The sequence below is a fragment of the Sapajus apella genome, unplaced genomic scaffold (assembly GCF_009761245.1).
Source record: "Sapajus apella isolate SASKATOON/1434 unplaced genomic scaffold, GSC_monkey_1.0 scaffold39, whole genome shotgun sequence".
Classification (NCBI taxonomy): domain Eukaryota; kingdom Metazoa; phylum Chordata; class Mammalia; order Primates; family Cebidae; genus Sapajus; species Sapajus apella.
In genome coordinates this window covers 15,934,971-15,951,410 of record NW_022436979.1, presented here as the reverse complement: position 1 = coordinate 15,951,410, position 16,440 = coordinate 15,934,971, and the positions used below count along the sequence as shown (strand labels likewise).

The following is a 16,440-nucleotide window of genomic DNA, read 5'->3' as shown; positions in this document are numbered from 1 at the left end:
GTGTGTGTGTGTGTGTGTGTGTGTGTGTGTGTGTGTGTGTGTGTGTGGCGCGCGCGCACAGGTGGACATGTGATGGGGAGGAGAATTTTTGAGGTCTTCAGAAAGGAAGGAGTCAAGATAAACTGGGAAAAAGCTCAGCGAATAATGAAAATGGCTAGGGCTAGAGGTAGGAACAATTTATGAAGGAATGAATATTGGTCTAATTCGTTTTGAGAAAGGAAGGATAACATCCTTGCTTCTCAAATGCAAAAAGAAGTATGCCATGAAGCTGAGGACCGAACGTCTCCACTTCATATTAAAAGCTTAAGACAAAAGCAGAAAAAAAAAATTAAACACAAACAGAGGCAAATTCAGAAAAACCAGGACACCTAGTTCAGCTTTGTCTCTCTAGGCTTCCTTACAGAAAATAAAACTGATGCTTCTCAAGGTCCAGAGCAGATTTATGATTATGATATTCAATTATGTGGCAGATCCTTTAGCAACAGAAAGCAGAATTGTTTTGCAGAGATCATTTCCCCTAGAAACAAGTGGATAATCGCATGAATATTCTCACAGTGAAATAATGAACTGCTGCAGATTGCATTTTAAGAGCCGGTAGTATCTCAAGAAAGATATAGATAATAATACTCAGGAAAATCTGGGGTAGGAATGACTCATGTATAGAAATTAGAACCATGGTTAAGCAAAACAGTATGCTCCACACCAAATCTTTCTCGAAAGGGAAAATGTTATTGTCTCTTTTTTGTTAAAACAAACTTATCTTTTTAAAAGGTTGATTAAAATTTTCAGGCAATGTCAGTTATTTTTTTATTAGTCTATTAAACATAGGACCTGCTTGCTAGGTACAGTAAAGTACTCACCAAAAAATTTCTCTCTGAATACCACTAGCAGTCAAAACAAAATAAAAGATAAAGCTCTGTAGGCGATAGTGTATGCTGTATGGGTTCAAGTTCCATTTGTCACAGACATGATACTTACAAAAGACACACAGAAGCAAAGGAAACTTGGGTTATGTTTGATGGATGCAAAAAATAAATCTAACTTTTCTTACCACTTCAGGTGGTTTCCTGGATTTTTATGCTTTACATCTTTACTTTGCTAGACCTATCCTGACCCAACATGACTTTCCTCCCTTAGGAGAAATCCTCAGGAAAAAACTTTGCTAAATTAGCTTTGTAGTCTTCATCAAAGATAAAACAATGCACATTAAAATAAGAAGGCACAATTTGAAGAAACTCAAACCCAATGACACCAGGTGAACTGTCTAACATAGAAAATGAATTAATGATAGAACCAGAATAAGAAACCAGATCTCTTATCTTATCAAATGCCCTTACCACTGTGCCTATGAAACTTTTCTTTCTTGCTTGCTCTCTCTCTGTTTTTGAGACAGAGTTTTACTCTGTCACCCAGGCTGGAGTGCAGTGGTGCGATCTTGGCTCACTGCAACCTCTGCCTCCCAGGTTCAAGCGATTCTCCTGACTCAGCCTCTTGAGTAGCTGGGACTACAGGCACCTGCCACCACACTGGGCTAATTTTTTGTTTTTACTAGAGATGGGCTTTCACCATATTGACCAAGCTGGTCTCAAACTCCTGACCTCAGGCGATCTGCCTGCCTCAGCACCGCAAAGTGCTGGGATTACAGGCATGAGCCACTGTGTCTGGCCAGAAACTTTTCTTAATATAGCAGGATTACATCTTAAACTAAGAAGTAGGAAACAAATTCCACTGCGCAGAAGCTCATGAAGACAGGGAGGATATTTAAATAGAAAAAGCTCTTTCTTTGTCATTGCAAAGCAAGTGATCTGAGGGCCTATACTCTACTACTCTCTGGACACAAATAGATTCCACACAACAGGAAGTTTACTCAGCAGATTTTAGAATTAGGCTGTGGCTTTAACTCCTGGCTTTGTCACTCCGTATCTGTGTGACCTTAGCGAGGTCACACAGATTTAGAGTCTCTCTAAGCCTTAGTTTTTTTTCCTCTGTGAATATGGATACTGCTACTAACCTCAGAGGATGGCTGAAAAGATTAAACACAGTAAGTGTTGAGTAAAATCCAAATATCTGTCTCTGCCTCCATCAACTTCTCTGCGATTTAGATGTTCATATAATGGTTTTTCTGAAGAACAATAAAAAGAACATTCACATCCAAACTCCTTAGCAATTATCATTGGAAAGGTCACAGTTACAAATGACCATTTGCAAAATGCTTCTGGACAGTAATGACATTTGCTGTGGGGGAAGTCAAAGGATTTTGTAGGGAACACAAACTGTTTGAATCACGGAATCAGCATTGGTTGGAGTAAGAGGATTTTTGTGACGGAAAACACAAGATCAAAATAGGAGAAGAAACACATCTCATGGAAAGGGTCAGCAGACACTCTCCTATACTTCTTCAGGAAAGTAAATCTTGCCCGACAGCTGTCAACTATGAATGGGCTGCACATTTCCTGCAAACTTCTCACAATATGGGGGAAGAAACCAAGACTCACGGGTATATACATGGGCAATATTCTTTTTTTTTTTTCTTTCTTTTTTTTTTTTTTTGAGATGGAGTCTTGCTCTGTTGCCAGGCTGGAGTGCAGTGGTGATCTCGGCTCACTGCAAACTCCGCCTCTAGGGTTCAAGCAATTCCTCTGCCTCAGCCTCCTGAGTAGCTGGGACTACAGGTACGTGCTACCACACCCAGCTAATTTTTTTGAATTTTAGTACAGACAGAGTTTCACCATGTTGACCAGGATGATCTTGATCTCCTGACCTCGTAATCTGCCTGCCTCGGCCTCCCAAGGTACTGGGATTACAGGCATGAGCCATCACTCCTGGCTCAATATTCTTTTTTTTTTTTTTTTTTTTTTGAGACGGAGTCTCACTCTGTCACCCAGGCTGGAGTGCAGTGGCAAATTCGGCTCATTGTAACCTCTGCCTCCCAGGTGCAAGTGATTCTCCTGCCTCAGCCTCCCTAGTAGCTGCGACTACAGACACCAGCCACCACGCCTGGCTAAATTTTGTATTTTTTTAGTAGAAATGGCGTTTCGCCATATTGGTCAGGCTGGTCTCAAACTTCCGACCGTGTGATCCACCTGCCTCGGCCTCCCAAAGTGTTGGGGTTACAGGCTTGAGCCACCACGCCCAGCCTTACCTGTGTAATAATATTCTTGTCCTTTCAAGAACAAACCTTCACCTCGAAATAGGTCCCTTTGCATCAGTTTTTACCCCTTTTAGAGATCAATTTGGGGACACACAGGTGGAACTACAACAACACTTCAAAACAACACTATAGAGGCTATGCTCCTCTCCGATCCTCCACACTCATCTTTCGATATTTTGAGATAAAATAGTAAGAGCCCTCAATCTGCTAATGGTATTACCGATTAAGGAAGTTAGAAACTAAGCTACTAAGGAACTTAGAACATGGAAACGCTAAAGATGCAAAGGTGGACAATAAAAGCTGTTTTACGGGATTAAAGGGCCCACTGGTCAGGACATCTGCTGTGTCTTTAACAAGCCGTCTACAAAACTCAACCAGCTTGATTTAAAATCTTAATCAGGATTGAGACTCACAGGTGGAGGGGAATATGGTTTACTCTCACAATCCTACAGCCTGCTTCCACGCACCATCCTGCCTCCGATGCTCCTGTTCTCAGGAGGTTCCCATGGAAAGTATTTCAGCTCCAAAACCCTCATTATGCTGTGGTGAAGATAAATACAAAGTCAAGAACACAGGAAATCTATTTTATGTTGTGATTGTTTTGAGATTTGGCAGGAAATAACTAAAACGTATGGGGATAAGACATTCTCAGACTCTGCTTTTCAATCGCTAGGGTCTTACTCTAGTAGCAAATTAGTGTACGTTAGAGTATTGTAGTACAGGTATCTAAATGTTAATTAGACTCCTATGCTGTAGTATTTTTATTAGATACTGACTGACCATTGAATTAGTAGATACTAGCTGCAGTATTTTATTAGATACTGACTGTTCTAATGAATGACTCAGGAAAGATGGAAAAATTTTTATTTTTGAAACAAAGTCTAGCTCTGTTGCCCAACCGAGGGTGCAATCACAGGATCCCGGCTTACTGCAACCTCCGCCTTCTGGGCTCACGCAATTCTGCCTCAGCCTCCCAAGTAGCTGGGATTACAGGTGTGTGCCACCACACCTAGCTAATTTTTTGTATTTTTAGTAGAGATGAGGCTTCACCATGTTGGCCAGCCTGGTCTCGAACTCCTGAGGAGGTGATCCAACCGCCTCAGCATCCAAAGTGCTGGGATTACAGGCATGAGCCACCATGCCCAGCCCCATTTTGAACTAGATTGGTTACTGTTCACTGTCCATCTATTATGTTTTCCTTTAAATCCACATTGATTCTGGGGGTTCGGTAGCACTTTTATATACTATATACTATGTCACAAACCTCAATGTCAACTCTTCTGCACTATGACTTTATGTAATTGTGCAGATGACAGTCTATTTTAACTATCTTTCTATGGGCTTTTCCTTTCTCTCTCTATTATAGAAATATTTCTCCAGGTTCTGCAGCCAAAAGCTTGGAGTCTTTTTTGGCTAAGGACTCTTCTTTTCTCACGTTAGAGAGCCCTGTCAACACTGCTACAACTTGTTCCTTCCACTCTATTCACGACATAACTCCTTCTTATTTCGCAACGGGTCTTGACTCATCAATTCCAAACTCATCCTGATATAATACATTCGTTGTTTAATTGCGTCTCAACCCTGCTCTAAGACACAGGCTGGCCAGACACTACCCTTAGAGACAGTCTTAGACCTCTTGGCATGACGTTCACAGTTCTGCGTAAGTGGACTCCACTGAACTGTCAACGTTAACTTCCACGGCTTCCCAAGGGGATCTCTCCAGATCTGGTGGCCTCCTTACAATACTACCATTGTTTTCCCTGGTTGGTTCCACTGCTTCCTGGAGCAGTTCCAAATACAAGCATGTACTACTCCCCTGCTACACTTTAACAGATCTTATCATCGTTCGCAGTCCTGCTCGACCTACAAATTCTGCAGTCTTTCCTTCCTGAATCCTCATTGCTTTTCTCTTCTCGATGTGCAGTTTAGCAATGTAGTTGTTTTGTCTTCTAATTGTTTCCTTGTTTTAAAGCCCAGTATCTACAAGCGTATAAGCTTGACACCAAAAAAAAAATTTGTTCCTTAAAACTATCTCTCAAAATATGTAATATAGGGATTAAATGTTATGCTTATGTGCTTATGTAACCTGACTTTTTGCAGGATTAACACTTTATTTTTACTGAAAAATAGATCTTGATAACTGCTTCTGGCATCAAATCTAACTTCCAAAAGCTTCTTTAAGTCTGCTTTTCTAGTGTTAGACTTTTTTTTTTTTTTTTTTTTTGCAATGCCTGAAGGTTACACATTACATTGCTAGTAGCTAATTGTGTATTCCTGAAAATATTTATTTTTAGTTAGCATTCTAAATCTATCAGGAATCATCAAATCTTAGTTTAGTATCTAAACCTATTATATTTCACAAATCCTATCCCATTTCTTTGCAAAGGTTTGACTGAAGAAATGTTTACTAATGTCTCATTACTGAGATATAAGTAGATTAACATACATTTATTAGACAAAATGAAGTATTCCCTACTTAAATTTAAATGACATTTACAAAAGTGGATAATGTGAAAAAAAATTAAATTCCTACTTCAACTATTACATTATAAAATTCAGATGGATTAAATGTAATATATATAATATACAGTAAATATACTTAAGGACATAGACATATAAATAAGGGAAAAATATCATTATATTCATACATATAAATGAAAAAAATATAATTAGTATTTGCTGTAGAGTAAAATTGTTATTTTAAACACAAAAGAGGCCACCAGTAAATAATATTACTGATTTGACTATATTTTAAAGTTTGTAAAAAATCCTTTATATCAAAAATACCTTAAACAAAATCAAACAGGAAAATATTTGCAGAATATTAAGATCTAAATATTTACAAATAGATTAAAGGTTAACAGGATTCATAAAATATAAAAACTATTTGCAACTTAATAAGAAAAAAATATATCCATGTCCATAATTATCTATATCTCTATAGTCACACACCACATAATAATGTTTTGATCAATAATGAATCACATATATGACAGTAGCCCCATAAGATTATACTACCATATATTTTTTGTATTTTTTCTAGGTTTAGATACACAAATACTTACCATTGTGTTACAATCGCCGGCAATATTCTGTACAGTAACAGGCTGTATAGGTTTGTAACCTAGAAGCAATAGGCTATACCATGTAGCCTAGATATATAGTGAGCTATACTATCTAGTTTTATGTAGGTACACTCTATGATGTTGACACAATGACAAAATTGTGTAATGATGCATTTCTCTGAACATATGGGTTAAGTGATACATGGCTGTATCTCTATTTCTATATATCTCCTGCCTCTTTTCCAACACTCTATGGATTGATGAAAAGAGATTTACCTCCCCATGCTATTTATCACCTAAATAGCATTATGTTTTTTTATTTTAATATGCTTTTTAAAATTTATTCAATAAGGATACAGAAACTTTGTGGAAATGAACTTGCTACTCTGAAATGGAGTAAATGCACCTAGAATCTGGCACCTAGAATCTGCAGTAAAAAGTGTACAGGCAGCATCCAGGTAGACTTTAGGACCACACATTAGTGCTATGCCCCAGCTCATTTACACCTGTTCTTGACTACTGTGAAACTTACACCTACATCTATGAGCAGAAGGCCCACCTTCTGCAACCAAACCTGTCTCATCAAGGCTACATGTACATAAGGGAGAAAAAGCAGAGTCACTGCCCTGGTGTCTTCAAAGTCCATCTCTGCCTTCAGTTTTCCTTATACCCTGGGTGACCCATTTCTTCATACATCCAAACAGAATAATGGACAGAGGCATGAATTGGCAATTCACAAAAGAAGAAACACAAATGGCACATACATGTGAAAATATATTCAACTCATTAATCAAATGAATACAAATTACAACAAAGGTAAGACACTGTTTCATCTGTCAAACTGTCAAAAATTTAAAGCATGGAAACATTCCCTGTCAATGTCCTGGGGGAAAAGGCACTTTTGTGTACTGTTGGGAGTATAAATTGATACAAGCTTTTTTGCAGTGCATTTTGACAGGGTGTATCAAAAGCTTTAGGTTGTACATGCCTTTTAGCTCTGAAATTCCACTTCCAAGAATTTATCCTAAGGTAATAACAGAATTAGAGGCAAAGATTTAGCCACTGAGATAATGATTGCAGCATAATTTATAGCAGTGAAAGTTCAAACCTGGATGTCCAAAAGTAGCAGATATGTTAAATTATGATGAATCACAGCATGAAAAAAGTACTATGTTACAAAAAAAAAAAAAATCTAATTGTATGTGGAAACTTATATCAAAACTGAAGTTACAATTTTTATTTTTTTTAGAATATATATAGACACACAGGTGAAAAATAAAAGTGGGCGATTAAAAACTTAAATCTAGTTCATTGAAAACTTAAATCTAATTATATAACTTTATGTTTATAAACATGCATTTTGCTTTTAAGCAAAAAAGATTGTTAGGGTAAAACTATGTGTCAGTTACTAAAGTGGAAACTTACTTCTTAGCTATTCATTTAGACCTTAGGGCAAAAATTATACACACACACATATATATGCACATATATGAATATATAGATATACATGTTCATATATATACACAAATATATGAATATATGCACATACATATACACATATATGAATATGAACACACCTTCATACACACATACACACATATATGAATATATATATAAATACACACACACATCAAGGATCAACGAAAGGAAATAAGAAGTTACCCATGTCCCTGCAGTAGTATTGGCAGCATTCCTATAGTTCTGACTCCAAAGCTAATAACTGTTTTCCATTAGAATCTGGATGTGTAATTCCTGTTTTACAGTTGTATAGAATTATTTCAAGTAAAATAATCAATTTTGGATAAGAATGTACTTCCCCCACCAAACCTTCTGATGACGTGGACTCTCAGATCTATCAAATATTATCAATTGACACTACACTGACTTGAAATTGGTTATGATTTCAATCAATCTTAGAAACGTATATTTTTTAGTAAACCTTTTCTATAGCGAACATGTTGTGTGTATACAAAGTTGTGAGATGAAAAGTACCATAAAAGATAAAAGTTTTGAGGGAGTCAAAGGTAGCTGCATTCATACTCCAAGGATCCCTTTGCTCCTGATCTCTCAGAGGCCAGACGCGTTCCATTTCCCTTCAGTCTTCTCTACTCCACCTTCCCTTTGCTGCGCTGCTCCTCTCGTTTCCACATGAAGATGCTGAAATGTCTTTCAATACACAAATACCTCCATCCCTGAATTCCCCAGCCTCGCTCTCTCTCCTTTCTTAGCTGAGATTTGGAAAGAATAACCTCCACTTGCTGGTGCCACATTTAAAGTTTTGGTTCAACTCTGAACCTATCACAATTTGACTTCCACACCCATTACACATAAATTATCCTCTCTGGAAGGCTTTTTTTTTTTTTTTTTTTGTCTAAGAGATGGGGTCTCTCTGTGTTTCCCAGGCTAGTCTAACTTCTGGGCTCAAGAGATCCTCTCACATCAGGCTCTTGAGTGCTGGGACTACAGACGTGGGTACTACTGTACCCGGCAACTTTCAGAAGTTTTTGACTCTGCTGATGACAGTATGTCTATTTTGTTGTCTTTTGTCAATTAATCTTTTCGTTTTTTTTTTTTTTTTTTGCCTCTACAAAAGGTCCTTCATTTCTTTTATTGGTGTTTCATCTACACCTTTATGGTAAATACTGGTGAGCTTAGGATTCTAGCTTGACTTCTCTTCTTTTCTCATTCTATTTGCTTTCAGAAAGAGGTTTAATTCTGCCCTGCAGCTTTAACTGCAATAATATAGATCACAGAGTAAATATTTTTACACAAAATGTAATTGAATTTCATATATATATATATATATATATATATAATTGCCTAATAAATTACTGAAATTTGATGGCCTACAGACACCTCAAATTCTATCTGTTCTCATGTGAATTACTAAGTTTACCATAAACAAAATACTTTAACCTTCAACTTGGATTACACCACCATTCACCAAGTCTCTCATGTTGGGGAAGATAGTCTCTTTAAATGTTTCTCTTCTCCCAATTCATCATCAAATCTTGATTCTACTTAAATGGGTCTCCCTTTCCTTTCCTGGTTTTTGATCCAAACTTTTCTATTTTCCCACTTTGATAATTACAATACTACCTAATTGGCCAATTCGCTTCCAAGTTTGACCTCTAAGTCAATTATTTTTTCATTCAACAAAACCTTCATTTCCAGGTTCAGGTATTAGGTGAGATGAGCACAGAAGTCCAACAGTGAACAGGGCCATGTCCCCAGGGAGGTTGCTCTCTTTGAGGAAAGGCAGTTAACATTCCACACTGCTTTCAGGGTACTCTGTAAAATGTAAGCATGACCAGAGTATTCCTCTGCATTAAAATCCCTCAGAGCCTCCCCATTACCTGCAGGAAAAAGTGCAAATCCCTTGGCCTCACCATGAAGACCCTTTGGGTATGCTCTGGGGCTGCTTGCGCAGCCTTACGTGTTCTAGGCACCAAACTCCTTGTGGCTCTTGGAGCATTCCCCAGGGATGCTACACATTCTCCTTTGCTGTTCTGTCTACATCTTGAATTTCTCCACATCCTCAGGCTCTGGTTCAACGCCATTTCCTTCCTTCTGTATGAAACATTCTCTCCTCTCCTGCCCCCAGTCTCTGTTGGCAACAACCAACTCTGGGCTGACACTGACTTTGCATATTCTATTGCCATCACACTAGCCACATTAAAACCTAATGACATGCCTACTTGCCAGTTTGTCCAACCAGCCTGTGAGCTTCTAGACATCAGGGAATATACCTTACTCATTTTTGTTTTTCCAGCTCCTGGTACGATATTCAGCATTTATTATTTGTTGAATGAAGACTTAGTTGATATACTAAATAAGAAATCTATTCAATAAGTTACATTCAAACTTGATTCAGTTTTCAGGTTCTGTGTGATTCAAGTCAAGGCAATAGTCATCAGACATTTTTAGTTGGTCTCTTCTTAAGTGTATCTGCATTTCTATCCATTTTAACGTACATGCTAGGCTTCACATTTAGTTTGTGTACAGCCTATTTATTATGGAAAACAATCTCAAGACAACTGATAAATATAAGAAAATTTCAATATAGTGAAGTTAGTATTCAAACTATTCAGTAAATAATATGCAAGATAATCATGTATCAAATTGTATGTGTATATAATGTTAATAAACAGTTATCATGACTTGAGAAGAATATTCTTTAAATAACACCAAAAAATCCCCCTCAGTTAGTTGCTTTTCAAACACTTGAATGCCCACAGAATGGCAAATAAACTAATGTTCTATGGCTCCAACACTTATTTTTTCTATTTCAGTGATAATTACATCAATAAACCTGATTCAGCACTCACTGCTATTCAATTCATTAAAATAATTTTACTGCTACCACTGTGATTTTTCAAGGATATCAAAAACACATTCAAAAATCAAAATAACATGCATCATCAGTTTTGATACATTCATAGCATGCTTCACTTTAATTTCAACTCTACAGCTAAAAGAACATTTAGAATTGAAACAGAGAGAGCATATATTCCATACACTTTAAACAAAAACACTTAGTACACAAATTGAGTCTAACAGAAATGGCAATTTCCATGTGAAGAGTAGCAAACTGCCAAGCTTTCTGAAAATCCTCTTAGAACAGAAAAATATAAATGTATATAAATACTTAAGTGTATAATAACAGCAGTGAACTTTATGGTTGTTTTAGTTCTAGTTTCATAATATTAAATTTTTTAGAATTTTCTTTAAATCATAACTTGTTATACTAAAAAGTGACTTGCACATACCCATGAAGTGAACCTATTTCATCCTTAAACATGGAAGCTTTTGCTCAAAGAATGACAAGTCACTATTGACATTGTAAATGTACATCTATCAAGGAAATGTAATTATTTTTATATATTAGAAACTGTTTGACAGCATTTTGCGAAGCAGCACTTTAATTCTGAGCTTGATTTAGTAAGCCCACTGAAATATTACTTTTGCTATTTTTGACATTCCAGTGCACATAAAACATAAAATATAATTTATCACGGGAGACCATGCCAGAACTGACCATCACATGCCGGATGAGGGCCCACAGTGAAATTTATATTCAAGTTATAGTTTAGTATGTGTAATAGAATCTCATAAAATTAGAAGAACACTGAAATGCCATGTGATTCTTATAGCAACAGAATTCCATTTTATGTCTTTCAATCAATGTCTGAGGTAGGCTCACAGAAAGGTTCCTGGATAAAGTTGAAGGAATGGAATTATGCTAGTGAGGTGAGAAAGTACACCTCTCTTCAAATCATCTTCAGAAAACCAAGACAGTACCCCTTCCCGCAAAGAGCCGGGAGAGATATGGCATTTTCATAGTCCTGGAATCATCACAATTACACGACATAGTAGGCTAGCAGTTTCTCACAAACACTCCTAGAATTTAATCAGCACTAGACGAGCTATAGGTCTGTTTCCTCACTCTCTCACCTACCTGTGGCTACTCAGGAAGAGAAGGAATGGCACTGCCCCCTTTCCAGAGAACACATTCTGCCTGGCATGGAAATCTGGATTGCAAAATAGCTGAAATTCTCTCTTTAGAGATTGATGTAAACGCTATCACTACAGTCGTTTATCAAATTGGTTTAAGGGGTACACCTTTTTCCTATTAAAATACAACAATGCAACTTTCAGACTTTATCTCTGCATAGAGAAAGTAGACTTTTAAAATACTATTTCAAAGGACAAGTAAAATTGGTTTCTTGAAAAGTGTTTCAGCTGTGCAAAGCAAGGGTCTATTCCATTTAAAAACGCTGCATTTTAATGTTATACCCTTATTCATTAGCTAAATTAGCCCATAACATTTCAGTATCATGCACAATTAATGTGGCATTAGTGGGGTCCTACAAAAGGTACATTGCTCAAACCCAGGTGAGAAATGAAGTCTTCTTGGAATGATTTATTTTATTGTGTGAACTGATGAGCATCAGTTAAATTGCCTTTTAATTGACCAGCTGTCTAAGTAACATGCCTTTGAGGGAAACACTACTTTCGAAATTTTCTTTGGCCAGGAGGGGAAAGAGCATACTAAAATCTTTGAAGTCTACAGCCATCAGACTAATTATTAGCACCATTCAATGTACGTTCATTTAATTACAGTAAATTAAAAGGGACGTTGGGTTTTGGAGAAAAATAAGAGAGTCAATAAATGGTGACAGAAATTCCAGGCTGTGCGAATGATCGGTTCCCTTTCTGGAAGACACCGTTAGCTCTCCTCCATCCTGCCAGAACACTTGATGACTGCAGCCCTGGGGTAGGGTGAGGGGTAAGAAAGGAGAAGTTGGGGAGAGGAGGAGGGGATATCCATTGTGGTCCAAACTAGGTAGGCACTTGATAGTGTTTATTTAACTACATCTTCATAGCCACATAAAACAGATATAATTTTCCACCTTTTACAAATAATAAGAGCACACACTTAGACGGAACTCAATAGATGCCAGGCACTGCGGTAAGCACCAGACGTATCTGAACTCATTTAATTCTCACAACAGCCCTAAACTCATAGGGCTGGTAGTGCCCATAGGAAACCAGGTGTCTCGCCTCTGGGCATCACATTCGCATAGACGGTGCTCAGTGGAGGCTCTCGGGGTCCTGAGTCATGAGGAGGTGGAGGAGCAGCGCCAACTCCTCCTAGCCTGCCTTACATCAAAGGTCATCTTTCTCCAAGGGGGCGCTAACAGGCTGAGGAGGCAGGAAGAAGGAATTAAGACCCCAACCTGAGAGCTCCTCCCCTCTGGAACTCAGCACGCAGCTGAAGTAGCAGACAAAGGATGCAAGAGTTGACAACTCCCTGTCTAGGTGATTCAAGGGGTCACTGTCTAAGGGGATGAATGAAAGAATGTGAGCCCTGACCAGTATGATTCCAAATCCAGCCACCTGTGACAATGCCACACTGCTGGATGACAAAGGACAATGGAGGCCTGGCTGCTGCTGGCAAGAGATGTACACGCAAACTATTTATTTATTTAATCACAAACCTAACTTTATTACATGTTTTTCCACTTATATTTCTTTGCAAAATATCGTCAATGTCCTGATGACTTCTGGCTCTTATTTCCTTGACGCAAGGAGCAACACTACCCTTTGGATTTTCTGCACAACTCAACACTCAGTTACTCTCCATGCAAACATTTTTAAAGCTTAAAGACTGATGTTTTGAAAAGAAAAATAAAAAGTTCTTTGTTCCTGACATTTAAATAGGTATTTGGAATTGAGGTCCGATTACAGCTCTTGCAAAGCTGGGTGGTGGGATTTCAGTCACGGGAGGCAGGAGAGATGCCTACAAGAATCCACAGCATACTGAGAATTCTGCCTTTAATCAGTCCTATCACACTGACTTTATAACCTTTCAACCGTTTTTACTCAAACTGCCGTTTGTCGGTGATCCCAAATCATTGCCCCTCCAGAATTTGCCCCGGTGCATGGCAGTTCACAACAATGACACCACAACGAGTGGGTGCCAAGAAAGGGTTTCTCCCACATCCTTCATTTGAAACAAGATTATTATTTGGGATTACATTTGAAACTCAGTATACTATAAAAAAATTTTTTTTTCTTAAAATTCTTTGTAACAGCAAATCCCTATGGCTGTTAAAAAGTTAGTTTTGCAAAAGAATAAATCTTATCACTTGTTTTGAATCTCAGCTAACAGAGAGCCCTGTGACATGGTCCGAATGTTCTCTTACTGTTGTGGGATGCTCAGGCCATCAAAATTTCATTAGCCTCACAGCAGTTCTAGCACCTTCTTAACTTGAACTGTTGGCCTCTTTATCAATAAATAAATGAAATCTTATCCCTTTTAGTGACTAAATTCTTCTTTGAAGTTGTAAGTAGAACATCAGACACGCTGCTTGCATAATTTTGCAATGTTAAATAACATTTTTTTTTTCCTAGGGAAAACAGCCTCATTCACAGTTATTTCAAATGAAGAAAACAGTCAAGGAAAGCTCCCATGTTAAACCAGATGAAAACACATCAGCATCTGGTTCTTAAATTAATTTCCTTTTGGTGAGTTATTTCACCCATATCCTTCTCTTTTCAACCATTAGTGATATAATAGAACTTCCAAGGACACATCTCAAGCTACTATAGAAATGAATAAAAGTAGACAATGAAAAGAATTGAAGAGTCAAAGGAAAATATAACCAGAAAATCAATAGCTTTTAAAGTTAGGGCAATTTAAAATTCCTGAAGATAGCAGAATTGAATTATTTTTGTAACTTTACATTAGAATTACTTGACTAAAAGTGGTAATATAGGTAAAAATGTGAACTAGTTTTGAGACTGTTGTTTATAAAGTTGTTAGAAGAACCTATATATGACTGCAAATTTCACTTCATACAACAACCCAGTTTAAGGAAAAGACACATAATTTTTACTATCAGGAAACAAATCCTTAATGCTATTGTTTAATTCCACAATTCCAAATTATAAGGTCTGCTAAATACTTCAGAAAATTATGCTTCTCCATATCTTAATATAATTAATTACATTAAATGAAATCTTGTTCCTTCTAAGTAATCACTGAACTTTGAGAAGAAATAAATTAATCTGAAAAGTTTCTATGGACACATGTTTTAAATATATGAAAGAGCCAGTATTCATTAAGACAACGTATCTATTTTATTTCCTCTTTTGTTTCTTTCTTTAAACCACTCTCATTGGGAATTCTCAGACCATCAAAACGTTGTTTAAAAGTACAACCACAATTGAACCTTCAGAAAAAGAGTAAACACAAGTTTAAGTCATCATGTTGCTGAACTCAACAAACATTGCTTTTGACACTTTATACTTCTAACTTGACTGACCTGTTTACTCTTAATAAATGCTGCCAAACGTTCTGAATTTCAAGGCAAGGCCCTTGACACTCTTCCTGTCTCTCTTCATTCTGCTTCCTAACCACCACTTGGAGAATTAAAGACGGCAACTTTTCTTGCCTTTACATCACTCAAAGAACAAGGTCTAGTAGATTCTTGGGGAAACAAGTTCTTCCTCTGATTAATTTTAATCCATGAAAATGGAGTGGGCAGTGGTGTGAGAAACTCACAAGTCTTCCTTCCCTTCTCCCTAACATTTGGATATGATATATTATTAGCTAAAGGTTACAAAGTTTATATTTTCTGAAAAGAAAAAAAAAATACATGTGTTTGGGAATTCACCATGAGATCCTTTTAGCAGATGTATAATTTTAAAAATAATAAAATTAATTTATATTCTACCAATACAGATACCATAACAAGATACCTGTGCTCTTAGAGAGAAAGGAAGAGGTGCTGTAAGAGTTTTGGGTGGAAAGAGCAAACTGACCCAATGTTAAAAAATATTTGATAGATACAGATATGGATGATCTATGATAATTGGAACTGATCGCATTATCCTGTTACATTCTAGTCTTCCATAACATCACAGATTTTATTGTGTAATTTAAGAAAATTAAATGCTGGGTGCTGCCTTAGAATATGACCCTTGTACCTGCCATTGCTCAAGGAGTGTTATGTGAAGAGCAGCTGGAAGCAATATTTATTCAAAACATACATATTTAAGGTTAGTGACTTCTGAATCCACTATGAAAATTGATATAAACATAGGATTTACTAAGGTGAATGGATTGGCTGAGAGAAATGTTGGCAGCCTGATTCTAAGGCTCATTTTGTCAAAATAACTGTCCTTATTTCTTCTTTTCAGTTGAAATAAAGCCGGCCTCCACTAAAAACTGAATCTTCCAAAATTAAGATATTGAGTATACTGTTATTATTTGATCTTGACTTTGGTTTAAGGCACTAAGATATTCTACATAAGATAAGAAATTGATTGCATTGGCTTAAATTAGACCTTTTCTCATGAATAGAAAGAAAACAGCTCATAGGCACTAGATACCACTTCACACTGACTTTGCTGAAACTGAAAGCTAGCAAGAGTTCTGCTTTCCTTTTACAAAGCAAAGCTGGCAAAGTCACCCAATAAATAATAAAATTGAAATATCATTGATAAAACAACCATTTTTCTTTTCAAATGTCATACAGTTCTTCCATTTTAATTTTCTCTTGGCTTACTGATGCACAGGATATGCATAGCGTTAATAGCTGTACTGAAGACTACAGTAGCAAGTACACTGTTAATATTAAAAGCTGAAGAAGAATTTTTTGTTTGATGCATTGCTGCTGATGCCCCAATTCTTCCTAGAAGCAGCACTAACTAAAA

The 16,440-nt window shown here is 37.0% G+C and overlaps 1 protein-coding gene across 9 annotated transcripts in view; it reads right to left on the bottom strand.

The window, feature by feature from the left end:
• Positions 1-16,440, bottom strand: part of TENM3 (teneurin transmembrane protein 3) — a 471,979-nt gene that overhangs the window by 430,782 nt on the left and 24,757 nt on the right. The window lies entirely within an intron of this gene.